At 41.8% G+C, this 12,446-nt stretch overlaps 1 long non-coding RNA gene across 4 annotated transcripts in view; it reads right to left on the reverse strand.

The window, feature by feature from the left end:
- Window positions 1-420: 420 nt before the first annotated feature.
- LOC123726807 (uncharacterized) overlaps window positions 421-12,446 on the reverse strand; it is a 30,255-nt gene continuing 18,229 nt past the window's right edge. For 2 of the 4 annotated variants that reach the window (XR_006758955.1, XR_006758956.1), the window contains exon 5: window positions 421-1,340. This is a non-coding gene — a long non-coding RNA (uncharacterized lncRNA). Of the gene's footprint in view, window positions 1,341-6,550; window positions 9,775-12,446 lie in introns of those variants that run through there. The other 2 variants (XR_006758958.1, XR_006758954.1) reach the window with 1 other exon arrangement.

The raw sequence follows: 12,446 nt of genomic DNA on the forward strand, positions 1-12,446 counted from the left end.
TTGTTAATCTAACTGCACTGTCCAATTTACAGTAGCTATTACAGTGAAAGAATACCATGCTATTGTTTGAGGAGAGTGCACAATTATGAACTTGAAAAGTTATTAATAAACCAATTAGGCACATTTAGGCAGTCTTGATACAACATTTTGAACAGAAATGCAATGGGTCATTGGATCAGTCTAAAACTTTGCACATACACTGCTGCTATCTAGTGGCCAAAATATAAATTGTGCCTGGGCTGGAAAAATACATTATGGCCTTTCTCTTGCATTTCAAAGATGATGGTACAAAAAAAGAAATTCTTTGTATTTTCTTTGACCATATCTAATGTGTTATATTCTCCTACATTCATTTCACATTTCCACAAACGTCAAAGTGTTTCCTTTCAAATGGTATCAAGAATATGCATATCCTTGCCTCATTACCAGAGATACAGCCAGTTAGATTTGGGTATGTCTTTTTAGGCGAAAATTGAAAAAAAGGAGAGGATACTAAATTAACATACCATGCTTATGATGACAACTCATTCCACTCCACTCCAAATAACAGGGATAATAGTCCAGCCTATGTTTGTATAAATAGCATAGTGCTGTTAGTTTGACGCATCTCCTGCCTCACCCATCTGTCTGATGTTCGGAGTGAGACGTGTTATTGGAGCGGAGAAAGGGAAAGTGTTGAGGGCATCTTTTGTGCTATGTGACGTTTCACCAGCTACTGAAAAAAAGACCCTGGAACAGAAATATAGCCTACATTTTAGATAAGAGGGCAGAACCTGATTTGATCAGCAATGTATTGTCATAGAGGGGTGCAGTTTTGTTCCTTAATTGGGTGATTGTTTTGCGTTACTGATTAAGTTGCTGCTATCAGTCTCATACAGTAGGTGTTCTGTAATATTATCTTGACATCACAACAATCCAATACATGTACACTAATCAGAACAAAGTGGACTACAGCTTACTGTCAACCGTGAGGATATTATGATATTCATCACCATCATCTGTTGCTGAAACACTACTTTACTATACTAGCTTAGCCTGGTCCCAGATCTGTTTCTGCTTTTGCCTACTCCATTGTCATTGTCATGCCAAACATGGCATGACAATTCCATAAGGTTTGACAAGAGAGCAGAAACAGATCTGGAACCAGGCTAATACTAACCCCTGAAAGCCGACTGTCTGTAGAGTACCCTTGGATGTAGGGCAGTTACATCAGACCATCAACACCTCCTCTGCTTTCACACGCTAGGCCCAAAGGCCCAATTCTCCCAAGGTGTCAGGTTGATGCCAGGGAGTCCTGCCAGGCCGGGGTGGATACTAGGCAGTGGAACTACTTTTGGCAGCTATAGGAGGCATAAACAAAGTAAATATTTTAGTAACACAGCAACGACCACAACAGAAAGATACTCTTTTATCCAAAGCGTCTGTATCTCTATCTACCAATTAGATTACCCAGTGTAGAAACAGAACCCTGTTGTGGTCTGGGACATTATCCAGTATAGAAACAGAACCCTGTAGCAGCTCTTTGATCTCTGACCAACGTGCAGAGCCAGAGGGAACATACACTTCAAATCAAATCAAATGTTATTTGTCATATGCACCGAATACAACGAGTGTAGACCTTACCGTGAAATGCGTACTTTCAAGCCCTTATCCAACAATGTAGCTCAAGAAATAGAGTTAAGAAAATATTTACTAAATAAACTAAAGTAAAAAATTAAATAGAAAGTAACAAATAAAATACCAGTAATGATGCTATATACAGGGGGTACCGGTACCGAGTCAATGTGAGGGGTACAGGTTATGTGCGGGGTACGGTCGGATGCCGAGCAGTTTCCATACCAGACGGTGCTACAACCGGTCAGGATGCTCTCGATGGTGCAGCTGTAGAACTTTGAGGATCTGGGACCCATGCCAAATCTTTTCAGTCTCATGAGGAGACAGTAAGGGGGGGTGTCAGTAAGAGCCAGGAGAGATGATATTAACTGGAGACAGAGTGAGAATAGAGAGAGATGGAGAGAGAGATGGAGGGAGAGAGGGAGAGAGGTGGAGGGAGGGGTTGTCCACACTGTTTTCACACTTGCTTTGACCAACAGACAACAGAAAGAGAACAGCTGAACATAACAGTATGACAGTGGAAGGGAGGACAGTAGCAGGTGACCCAACTGTGGTTTGTGACTACTATGATTTCCCATTGTAGACAATTAAATTGCAGTAATTATGTTACTGATTTATTATCTGGTAATGTGGTTACCAGTTCTCAGAATATCCAATATTAATGTTCTATACACGTTTCCCATTAAACGTGTTCAAAACATTAATATCTTATATTTTGAGAACATGGCAACCATGTACTGTGTATGTTTGGTGTGACGTTGATGGAATACTCTCCTAACAGTCAGAAAACGGAGAATTATTGCAACATTCCAATGAAACATGTCTAGAACATTCATATACAATGGCAAGAAAAAGTATGTGAACCCTTTGTAAATACCTGGATTTCTGCATAAATTGGTCATAAAATGTGATCTGATCTTCATCTAGGTCACAGCAATAGACAAACACAGTCTGCTTAAACTAATAACACACAAACAATTACACGTTTTCATGTTTTATTGAACACACCGTGTAAACATTCACAGTGTAGGGTGGTTATATATGTGAACCCTTGGATTTAATAACTGGTTGACCCTCCTTTGGCAGCAATAACCTCAACCAAGAGTTTTCTGTAGTTGCGGATCAGACCTGCACAACGGTCAGGAGGAATTTTGGACCACTTCTCTTTACAAAACTGTTTCAGTTCAGCAATATTCTTGGGATGTCTGGTGTGAAGTGCTCTCTTGAGGTCATGCCACAGCATCTCAATCAGGTTGAGGTCACGACTCTGACTGGGCCACTCCAGAAGGCATATTTTCTTCTGTTGAAGCCATTCTGCTTTTGATTTACTTCTGTGTTTTGGGTCGTTGTCCTGTTGCATCACCCACCTTCTGTTGAGCTTCAATTGGCGGTCAGATAGCCCAATTCATTTTTCCGTCGATGATAGCAAGCTGTCCAGGCCCTGAGGCAGCAAAGCAGCCCCAAACCATGACGCTCCCTCCACCATACTTTACAGTTGGGATGAGGTTTTGATGTTGGTGTGCTGTGCCCTTTTTCTCCATACATAGTGTTGTGTGTTCCTTCCAAACAACTCAACTGTAGTTTCATCTGTCCACAGAATATTTTGCCAGTAGCGCTGTTTTTTTTGGACAGCAGTGGCTTCTTCCGTGGTGTCCTCCCATGAACACCATTCTTGTTTAGTGTTTCACGTATCGTAGACTCATCAACAGAGATGTTAGCATGTTCCAGAGATTTCTGTAAGTCTTTAGCTGACACCTCATTGAGCATTCTGTGCTGTGCTCTTGCTGTCATCTTTGCAGAACGGCGACTCCTGTAGCAACAGTGCTGAACTTTCTACATTTATAGACAACAAGGCATCTCTAACCAATATCTTCAATCTTGTCTCATTGATTGGACTCCAGGTTAGCTGACTTCTGACTCCAATTAGCTTTGGGAGAAGTCATTACCTTAGGGGTTCACATACTTTTCCAACCTACACTGTAAATGTTTAAATGATGTATTCAATATAGAAAAGAAAAATACAATCATTTGTGTGTTTTTAGTTTAAGCACACTATGTTTGTCTATTGTTGTGACGTAGATCCAGGTAATTTTTCTTGCCACTGTAAGATATTCTGAGAACACGTTCTTGGTAAGTTCTGTTTGACATTAAAGGGAATTGTCTCTTGGAAACAATCCACTGGAATATTCTTATGAAAGCATTCGGTGATGACCTAATGACACTCTTAAGGGGAAATTCTCTAACGGAGTGGAAACGTTTGTTGTTAGCTGGGTTGTCACCTCCTGTTGCTCTGTCATATTAGTCATTTTGAAGGCGGCTTCAGGGCCTATAGGACTGTCTTATTGTTATCTGAAGAGCCTGTCCTGTTCATGGTAAAAAGTCTTTATTCTACATCTATGTGAACATGTCAGGACAGAGACATTTTTTCTCCTCCTCCTCCTCTCGTCTGGTGGGGTGGGTGAAGTTGCCAGGACGACAGGCCTCTCTGCTTCAGAGTGGGATGTTGTTGGCTGGAGTTGTTCTGTTCTGGTGTGGGTTACACTAGTGCTTGGATTGGTTGACCGTATGCCGAGTGGCCCAGCAAACCGAGTGGCTCAGTGGGCTAAGGTACTGTATTTCAGTGCTAGAGGTGGCACTACAGACCCGGGTTCGATCCCGGGCTATATCGCTACCGGCCGTGATTGGGAGTCCCATAGGGCGACACACAATTGGCTCAGCGTTGTCTAGGTTAGGGGAGGGTTTGGTCGGGGTAGGCCATCATTGTAAATAAGAATTTGTTCTTAACTGACTTAGTTAAATAAAGGTTAAATAAAAAAAAGGTTGTGGTTTGTTAGAAGGTAAAACCTTTGAGATAAGACATCTCATTTTCACGTTGTTGACATTATCTGTCTGCAAGTCTGAAAATACATATATCATACCACATTATTATAGCCAATCCTAGCTCAAATAGATTCTAAATGTACCAATATGATGATGGTGCATGTGGTAGTACAGAAAATGTAACTATTTAAAAACTTAAGGAACTAGCTTTAAGCTCTACATGGTGTTATGGAATCTCATTACAAGGTGGTGATCATAAAAGCACTGGTATCCAGTGAGCTGAACCATGGGAACTAGAGGTTGATCAGATCAGTAGTGCACACCGGGCACACTGCTGCCTAATCTCTGACCGCAGCCCAAATGGCACACTATCCCATACATAGTGTACTACTTTTGACCAGAGCCATATGGGGCCCTGGTCAAAAGTAGTTCAATATGTAGGGAATGAGGTGCCATTTGGGGCTCAGAGTCAGGAACGCAGACCTGTCATGTGAGGAGCTCTGTCATGTAAAGTTATGTCCTTTTTCCACACACCAGCATTCCTTAATTTCTCCTTCATCCTCCCTCTCTCTGGCGCACACACACTCCCTCAAACACACCCACCACACGCATGCGCTCAAAAGGGTAGAGATACACACAACCCCCACTTCCCCACAAGCACAAGCAGACACACCCCTTATCATGTGACCGACTCAACGAGCACATTCCACATTCCTTTATGTTCTTACTGTTTAACTGTTTTGAACCACATGAGTGGAATTATGCTCATATCCCATGAGAGAGACTGAGTGTATTGTGTTATGTAACAAGACATGGCCCTTGCAGACACAGAGCCACTTCCTTAACCTTTGTTTCCATTCCGTTAGGAACATACAGTACGTACAGTCCTCCTAAATTACAATTCACTGCATCACTAATGGAAGGAAATGGTTATTGGATGCCATGTACTTTCTATCCCATTCCCTTATTTTACCACTTGACCATGTACACATATATACTGAACAAAAATATAAACACAACTTGTAAAGTGTTGGTCCCATGTTTCATGAGCTGAAATCACAAAAGCTTATTTCTCTCAAATTTTGTGCACCAATTTGTTAACATCACTGTTAATGACCATTTCTCCTTTGCCAATATAATATACAGTATCCACCTGACAGGTGTGACATATTAGGTGTGATTAAATAGATTCTTGAATACACAGGTGCACCTTGTGCTGGGGACAATAAAAGGCCACTCGATAAGTTTAGTCACACAACACAATGCCACAGATGTCTCAAGTTTTGAGGGAGCGTGCAATTGGCATGCTGACTGCAGGAATGTCCACCAGAGCTTTTGCCAGAGAATACCATCTTCATTTCTCTACCATAAGCTACCTCCAAATTCATTTTAGAGAATTTGGCCATACATTCAACCGTCCTCACAACCCGCAGACCAAGTGTAACAACGCCAGCCCAGGACTTCCACATCTGGCTTCTTCACCTGCTGGATCGTCTGAGGAGGGGATGGTGGGGTGGGGGGATTGGCTGGGCCTGGCTCCCAAGTGGGTGGGCCCATGCCCTCCCAGTTCCACCCATGGCGCAACATGCAACAATTTCAAAGGAAATCAGTCAATTGAAATAAATTCATTAGGCCCTAATCTTAGGCCTATGTAATTTGTCTGCTCATGGATTTCAGTATGTGGGTGTAATAAAACTTGAATTTGATATGCTACAGTAACATCACCATTGTTATGAATAGGCCCACAAGTGGAAACAACCCATGATTTAATGCAAAAGCACAGTGGATATGTGTTACAGGGTGTACCACTACTGCTACAGGGAGTTGTAGTCACCTTGTGCAGCTAGTAAATACCTGTGTAGCCTAACATCATGAGATTTACCACTGGCCCTATGGAGCTCAGTGTTGACCTGAACCATGTGTGGTCTGCAACCCATCATTGCTGGTTAGTATGCTAGTATTTGGCCCAAATGACACCCTATTCCCCTTGTAGTAGTGCAGTAGTTCAGTACTTTTAACCAGGGCTCTGGTCAAAAGTAGTTTGCTCTATAGGGAATAGGGTGCCATTTAGGAAACACTCCTGCTAATCACAAGGGGTCGCAGGTAGGGGCCTTTCTTTTCCTCCTAAGGGACAGGGCAGTACTTCTCTCTCAACAGCTGGGACTGAGTGGACTTTGGTTGGTTGGGATTAGGCCCTCTGAGAAAAATGAGATTACCCAGCGTTTATACACCATTACATCATTAAAAAAGAAAAACTCTCAATCTCCCACACAGACAGGATACGATTGCAAATGTAGGGCGGATACAGGAAGGGAATTGGACAGGATGGAGGTCGATTTGGGGAGAGAAGGAGAGAGGAAGATAGTAGACATAGATTAAGCTCAGTTAATGAATGAATGGATGAATGAAGTGGATGGATGGAGTGATGGGATGGATGGATAAATGGAGAGATCATGGAGGATTTGAGGCGTGAGGTGGAAGGTTTATTTGCTGGGTGAGAGTGTGTCATATAAGGGCATAGTCTAGTGCTCCAGACAGGAAGGAGGCAGGCAGAGATGGGAGAGGGACACTCTGTCCCAAAGGGCCGAGCCGTACAGGACACCGCCCCTTCCCATGCTGCAACAACAGCTGGAAGCAGGAGGTTGGAGCTGCAGGAACAGTTATGACAGTATGGTAGCATCCCAAATGGCACACTATTCCCTATTTAGTGCACAACTTTTGACCAGGGCCCATAGCTATGGTCAAAAGTATTGCACTATATAGGGAAATGGGTGCCATTTGGGATGTAACAATGACAGTTATCTTTCGCAGAACACAACACAAACAACAGGCCAAAACATAAATCATGTTCTGTTTTTATGGATTATAAACTCTGTTCTGAATCCAGAGTGCAGAAGAGCTTAAAATGGTTACAGTACGGCAGAGCAGAAAGGCTCAGGGAAATAAAAAGAGTGAATAACAGGGTCATTCCACAAAATGAGTGCCTTTTGCGTCCTTTATGATATTTTAGGTAGAAATTGTGCATCAATATTGCATTTTAAAAGCCTGTTATATTAAATGAAGTGCCCTTTAATACAGATCAGATGGAGAATTCAATAAATCAGATTTTTAATATGAATAAAGACTTTCTTTAGTGCCAAAATTCAGCATTTTGACATCCCTCTGTGTACCATATCTGACTTCTAGGAACATTTTAACCCACCATCATTGTAAAGCCCTAATCATTTGGTTGCTTAAAACGGCAAAAAAAGTAATTTCTGTAGATTATCTTTTATTTCCTGTGATTAGTGATTCATTTACGCCAGGCCCTCATTTTAAGGTAAACCCTGTCGCATGAACTGAACTCTCGTTTTAATATGGTGAAACTATCCTTTTTTAAATATTTTTTCTAAATAAACATTGAACACCTAAGAGTAAAATCATAGTGTAAAAGCATGTTAGCTGGTTTTACACTTTTTGGGCATTTTCTGGTGTTTTGTGGTGGAAAACTGAGCGGGTCGAGCATAACACATCAACCCTGTCACCCATAGATAGTCAGACTAGAAATGTTTTAACAATAATTAAAATTTAAAAAGCTTGCATTCAAATGCCCCTGTCACAAGGAGAGTAATGGCTGATTTAAAATCTCTTCGATGTTAAGTCCCTTGTTTAGGAGACCTGCGTGTTTCTGGTACCGGTCCCAAACAACATTTTCTCTTATAAATCCATCTGTGGACACCGTAGATCGCAATGGCTTGCATTGAGCGATAGCCCTGATTCTATTTTGCCTGTGTGAAGCAGGATGTGAAATCTGACACCACTTGAAGATGGGATGTCCTACCATTTCATTTGTTTTTCCGACTGTCCATCCACTCCTGACTGAACCATACGTCACAGTCACTAACAACGCATATGCCTTACATCGTAACGCAGCAGGAGAGTGGTTTTGTCTCTGTAGCACATTCAGAGATCGATTTATAGCCAGTAATCTAAACTAATTCATAGATTTTAAACAAAAAACACTTTCTGTTTGTCATAGATGTAAAAAAAAATATTCATATGTGATGAAAGGTGAGTTCCTAACAAGTTCAGGAAGCCTAGCTAGAGCTCTTTGAGACATTCAAAGCGATGGGGGCAGACTTTATGATCAAGAAAGACCTTTAGAAAACATGCACATTTTCTCTAACAGTAAATATACAGGCATATATTTAACAGTTATAAGGTGAAATCTTATAGTTAGACATTTTCTAAATTGATTCTAATATATTTAGAGAAAATATAAATCATTTCAAGCCTTGTTCATACAGTTTTGTTGAATAGGAAATCCATCATAATATCGTCAACACTGTTACAGTTAACCCTGTTATGGTCAACCCTGTCACTTTATTTGGCACTTATTATAGTATTTGTTATTTATTTAACCTCTTGAGATGGGAAAACAAGTTTTTAATGAAGTTGAACATGCTCTTTATGCCAGAATGTAAACATTTGGTAAAATCTTTTTTTACTAAGTCACACTTCGACAACAAGAGGTCTCTTTAGGCCATATGGAATATGCCATGCAAAGACACCTGCCTTGGTCTATGATCCTCGTAAATTGATTTAATTGAAAATGGGTGCTGACATTTTCCTCCTCAATGATTGACAGACGGACCTGATTGATGGCCTCTGTATTTTAGATTATCTCGGGTCCAATGTGTGTGTTCATAATGGAAGAGAATCTTTGGGAAGTCGGGACTTGTATTTTTATGATAAGCCTGTTCCCGTCAGGCTCGGAACAGTACAGTGTGAGAGAGAGGGTGACCTGGACATTACCGTCTGCAGATATGCTGTTTCCTTAGCCCTGACTCAAGTGTGTCTGGCTAATAATAGCTAGCTTCCCTCCCAATGGAGAGAACTTCAGACATCTGGTGTTGTATGCGTTTGTCATCCTTCCATTTCCGACAGCTTACAACGCTGATTAAGAGTTCACAATGAGACAATTGTTTTTTTCTCCATTAAATCTTCTCTGAAGTTTTTCCATTGAGGCCAGTCAGGCCATTGAGGCATGGTTTGGAGCCCTCTCATTGACTTTGACTTCAGCATGGTCCTAGATCAATTGGTCATTGTCATGTCAATGGCACAAACAGGGTGTAGTTGCCCCTAGATGCTGATCTTGGGTCAGTTTTACATTTCCCCTACTAATGGTTAAGATTGGGGGAGTGGAAGCTGATCCTAGATCTATGCCTAGGGGAAACTTCACCCCGAAGTGGTTATTGTTACACAAACTGGGGCCAGGCCTAGCCATTCTTCCTTGTGAAACCTGGTGGTGGTGCCAGGGAAGAGGGGGGAGGTGTCTACAGTGGATCGATTCCATGGGATCTGGAACAGAGATAATGGTGTTAAAACCAATCCAGCTGGTCCCAGAGACCAGATCAGACCAGTGCCCCTCTTGAGTCATTGAGAGAGTTTAGCCTAGGCCTAATCACTGAGGGGGATCATGGATGGGATGACGTGCCAATCGGTCACATGGTCAGATGCCATATGATGGGAGCCTGGGAGGAGGATTGACTTATAATGTTAGATAGAAAATTGTCTGCATCATTTCAGATCCCCCATATATTTTAGGCTTCTACTTCCAGCTTATACATACTATATACATTTTACGGACACATTGTATTTTACAATAGTTATCTTTTGTTTGTTTTAATCACATCCTTCAGCTACCCTCAACCCCTCCCATCTATCTCTGATGACCCTCCAGTTTTGATTTCTATTTGCGATATATTTTTAACTGTGTTGTTTCACAAAAGTTCTGAACCTATATACATTTTATGGACACAGTATATTTTACATTAGTTATCGTGTTGTTTTCAGTCTCACCCTTCAGCTCCACTTAACCCCTCGCATCTACAGTGCATTCGGAAAGTATTCAGACCCCTTGACTTCTTCCACATTTTGTTACATTACAGCCTTATTCAAGCTTTTATTAAAAACATATTTTACCTAATCAATCTACACTCAACACCCCATAATGACAAAGCAAAAACAGGTAAAAAAAACCTAGCTGAAATATCACATTTACATAAGTATTCAGACTTTCCGAATGCCATGTACCTCTTAACACCATCCAGTTTTGATTTCTATTTGACATATAGTTTTCCACTGTGCTGTGATAAAGGTTTCCATCAAGTATTTCTCTTTACATTGCTCCTATCATCTTTCCCTCGATCCTGACTAGTCTCTCAGTCCCTGCCACTGAAAAACATCCCCACAGCATGATGCTGCTACCACCATGCTTCACCGTAGGAACGTGAAAATGAGTGACAATCGGGTTCTAGGTCACCTCCCTGACCAAGGACCTTCTCCCCTGATTGCTCAGTTTTGCCTTTTGGCCAGCTGAGGCCAATGTGTTCTTGCTGCAGAAATATTTTGCTACCCTTCCCCAAATCTGTGCCTCGACACAATTCTGCCTCGGAGCTCTACGGACAACTCTTTCAACCTCATGGCTTGGTTTTTGCTCTAACATGTGTCCACATGGTGTCCACATCACCAACAAACTAACATGGTCCAAGCACACCAAGACAGTCGTGAAGAGGGCATGACAAAACCTATTCCCCCTCAGGAGACTGAAAAGATTTGGAATGGGTCCTCACATCCTCAAAAGGTTCTACAGCTGCACCATCGATAGCATCCTGACTGGTTGCATCACTGCCTTGTATGGCAACTGCTCGGCCTCCAACTGCAAGGCACTACAGAGGGTAGCGCGTACGGCCCAGTACATCACTGGTGCCAAGCTTCCTGCCATCCAGGACATCTATACCAGGCGGTGTCAGAGGAAGGCCCTAAAAATTGTCAAAGACTCCAGCCACCCTAGTCATAGACTGTTCTCTCTGCTACCGCATGGCAAGCGGTAATGGGGCACCAAGTCTAGGTCCAAGAGGCTTCTAAACAGCTTCAACCCCCAATCCATAAGACTCACATCTAATCAAATGGCTACCCAGCCTATTTCCATTGCCCCCCTCCCCCCTCTTTTACACTGCTGCTACTCTCTGTTATTATCTATGCAAAGTCACTTTAATAACTCAACCTACATGTGCACTACCATTCAAAAGTTTGGGGTCACATAGAAATGTCCTTGTTTTTGAAAGAAAAGCACATTTTTTGTCCATTAAAATAATATCAAATTGATCAGAAATACAGTGTAGACATTGTTAATGTTGTAAATGACTATTGTAGCTGGAAACGGCTTATTTTTTATGGAATATCTACCTAGGCGTACAGAGGCCCATTATCAGCAACCATCACTCCTGTGTTCCAATGGCACGTTGTGTTAGCTAATCCAAGTTTATCATTTTAAAAGGCTAATTGATCATTGGAAAACCCTTTTGCAATTATGTTAGCACAGCTGAAACTATTGCCCTGATTAAAAAAAGCAATAAAACCGCAATAAAAGTCTTCAGACTAGTTGAGTATCTGGAGCATCAGCATTTGTGGGTTCGATTACAGGCTCAAAATGGCCAGAAACAAAGAACTTTCTTCTGAAACTCGTCAGTCTATTCTTGTTCTGAGAAATGAAGGCTATTCCATGCGAGAAATTGCCAAGAAACTGAAGATCTCGTACAACGCTGTGTACTATTCCCTTCACAGAACAGCGCAAACTGGCTCTAACCAGAATATAAAGAGGAGTGGGAGGCACCGGTGCACAACTGAGCAAGAGGACAAGTACATTAGTGTCTAGTTTGAGAAACAGACTCCTCACAAGTCCTCAAGTGGCAGCTTCATTAAATAGTACCCGCAAAACACCAGTCTCCACGTCAACAGTGAAGAGGCGACTCCGGGATGCTGGCCTTCTAGGCAGAGTTGCAAAGAAAAAGCCATATCTCAGACTGGCCAATAAAAAGAAAAGATTAAGATGGGCAGAAGAACCCAGACATTAGACAGAGGAACTCTGCCTAGAAGGCCAGCATCCCGTAGTTGTATTTGTTGTATTTGGTGCATGTGACAAATAAAATGTGATTTGATTTGATTTGACATGCACTGTCAACTGTGGG

Source organism: Salmo salar, chromosome ssa14 (assembly GCF_905237065.1).
Source record: "Salmo salar chromosome ssa14, Ssal_v3.1, whole genome shotgun sequence".
NCBI classification, from domain to species: domain Eukaryota; kingdom Metazoa; phylum Chordata; class Actinopteri; order Salmoniformes; family Salmonidae; genus Salmo; species Salmo salar.